Genomic DNA, 2500 nt, shown 5'->3' with positions numbered 1-2500 from the left:
ATATGCTTAAATTCAGCGGGTTGTCTCGCCTGATCTGAGGTCGACAGCGGATACATTCGCTTCCATCAACTTCCTGCACGACCGCGTGCGCTCGCCCTACCAAGTGCGCCCGCAACCCTGTACAGGGCCACTTCTTCACAAGGCTGGCAATCGGCTTCCCCGCTGCACGCGTGCGGCGCACAACCGGTGTGACGTGGAAGTGACGGGACACGTTCGTAAACCCATCGCGAACCGAGTACGACGCCCTACCAAGTGCGCCCGCAACCCTGTACAGGGTCACATCTTCACAAGGCTGGCAAGCGGCATTCCGCTGCGCGCGTGCGTCGTCCGAGCAGTTGCGTGATAAACGACCGTGTCGAAAGCCCAAACACCGCCGAGGCCAGTCGCCGCCGCCGCAAGGGCAGCCACGCAGCCTGGCGAGAGGCATCGTCTCGTGTAGCGTCGCCCCCGCCCCAACTGGAGTGGCCCAGTTTTTTGAACGGGACGGGAACTGCGAAGCACTTAGACCGACGGCGGACTACGACGAGAACGCCTTAAGCTTCGCCAACGTTTCGCCAACTCGTGCGGGAGACTTTTTCCGCTTCGCGGCAAGTCGTCGCGCCGTGCTCTCCGCATCAACCGCGTACGCAGCGAACCGCAAACGTCGGGCGCAGCCTCCTCACCTCCCTGCGCTTTGCGCGCGAACGTTCCCTGTTCGCGCGGCAAAGCCTGGAGGAGGCACGGCCCCGCAGCGTGTTCGAGCGCCCGGTCTACGGGACACCCTGCTTACTTCGAGGGCAACAAGCGCAACGCAAGGCTGCGATCTCGCGCACTTTGCGCACGGCTGGAGAAGCTTTGCTGGCCGGCTTTCGCTCCTCGTGTTTACCGTGCGTTAAAGTTGCGCGTCCGTGGCTCTCGCAGCTCTTGCGCGCCCGGTCGCAGAGAGGAGTACGCAACCTCGACCGCACTTTCCCTGCAGGCTTCCTTCCGACTCGAAGTCCTGCGGCGGTCTCAACGAGGTGCCACATCCTCAATGCAGTCGGTCGCCCCCGTTTCGGTTGGGCTCTGGCACGACGGTCGCCACCGTCTCGCCCTTGAGTGGCCGCTGTTGGCGCTCGCTGTGAGGTGTTCAGCGTGCTGTCCGTGTTGCCGACGCGGTCAAAACGAGTCGACGGCTCACGTTCCCTTGTGCGCCGAAGGCTCTCTTGATATGTGATCCGACCCTCAGACAGACGAAGCCAAGGGAAGACCCAAGGCCGCAATGTGCGTTCAAAGAATCAGTGCTCAGTGTGTCCTGCAATTCACACCAAGTCTCGCAGCTGGCTGCGTTCTTCATCGACCCGAGAACCGAGTGATCCACCGCTTAGAGTCGTGAAAAAGTGTTTGTTCAATTCCGTACAGTCAAAACCAAACGTTTCTGGCACTCGGCCAAACAGTGGCCAAGAAGGGCGCTTTTCAGCGCACGCTTGGACTCCAAAACTCTGCCGCGCCTTTTTCGGCTGCCGCAAATCGAGCAAACGGTGTGTTTCGGACGGCGTTTCGCTTTCGCTACTTGCGAGTGCTTTCGTGGTCCACCCCTCTATAAATACTCGGGAGGCGTCGAAGCCGGTTCTCCAAGCCGGACCCGTAGGTATCGTTGTGTGCTCGCTCTCATTGGCCCGCCTAACCAGAAAATGCCTGCGGTACACCCATTTGGATAAGAGTGCACGCAGATGCGGGCCTCGACGGCTACACATTTCCTCGGGCGGCCGCCTCCCGGCCTCCGTGGAGCGCGGGATGCACGGTCCCATCGACAAGCCTCTCCCGTTTTTACCGTGGCGTCGCGGTTCACCACGGCAGGCGGGTCGGTCTCCTCCGCATAAAAAGGGGGACCCCCGCTTTTTGTTCCACGAAATCGCACAAGCTTTTTTCGCATCCACGGTTTGCCACCGCACACCAAAATGCCGATCCGGCTGCCTACTTTAGCCAACAGGTGGAGCCAGGCGCGCCGTACTTGCGCGGCACTTCCCACGTCCACCGAAGTCGGTGCCAAGGACCACTTTCGGCGCCGGAGCCGCGTACGAGCCTACTCGAGGCGGAAGAACGAAGCCAGCAAGGGCCTGGCCGCAAGTGCGTTCAATTGTCGGGACGTCCAAGTCCCTCGTTCTTCCGTGCTTCCTCTTTCGGCAAGTCGTTGCGGCACCTTCCCAAAGCGCGCAGACCCGCTAATCGCGACGAGCGCGACGTGGCCGTGCCGCCTTTCCCTCGGCAGCAAGCAAAACGCCTGGCAACGTCGACGCTCCCCTAACCGCGATCTCGCACCGTGTTTCGTGTGGCGAATTCAAAAGCCGGCCGGCGCTGCTGCAACCATTACGGTCGGTACGCATACGCCGCGGAGGGCGGGACGGTCATCGGAGCGTGCGGTTCCTCCATCGAGTACTGCGCACCTCGGCCGTCGCATCGCCGTGCCATGACCGGCCGCGCGTCAACGCGAACCGGTGCCAGCGAGATCCCTCGCCTGCAAGAACCGACCGGCAGCCTC

The 2500-nt window shown here is 62.0% G+C and overlaps 1 non-coding gene and 1 pseudogene across 1 annotated transcript; both read right to left on the bottom strand.

Annotated features, from left to right (window-relative positions):
* LOC142793730 (large subunit ribosomal RNA) overlaps nucleotides 1–43 on the bottom strand; it is an 8044-nt pseudogene extending 8001 nt beyond the window's left edge.
* A 1154-nt stretch (nucleotides 44–1197) lies between these two features.
* Nucleotides 1198–1350, bottom strand: LOC142793716 (5.8S ribosomal RNA). The gene has a single exon (XR_012891768.1). It is a non-coding gene; the product is annotated as a 5.8S ribosomal RNA (ribosomal RNA).
* Between the last annotated feature and the right edge of the window lie 1150 nt (nucleotides 1351–2500).

Source organism: Rhipicephalus microplus, unplaced genomic scaffold (genome assembly GCF_043290135.1).
Source record: "Rhipicephalus microplus isolate Deutch F79 unplaced genomic scaffold, USDA_Rmic scaffold_325, whole genome shotgun sequence".
NCBI classification, from domain to species: Eukaryota; Metazoa; Arthropoda; class Arachnida; order Ixodida; family Ixodidae; genus Rhipicephalus; species Rhipicephalus microplus.
This window is presented reverse-complemented; position numbering and strand designations above follow the sequence as displayed.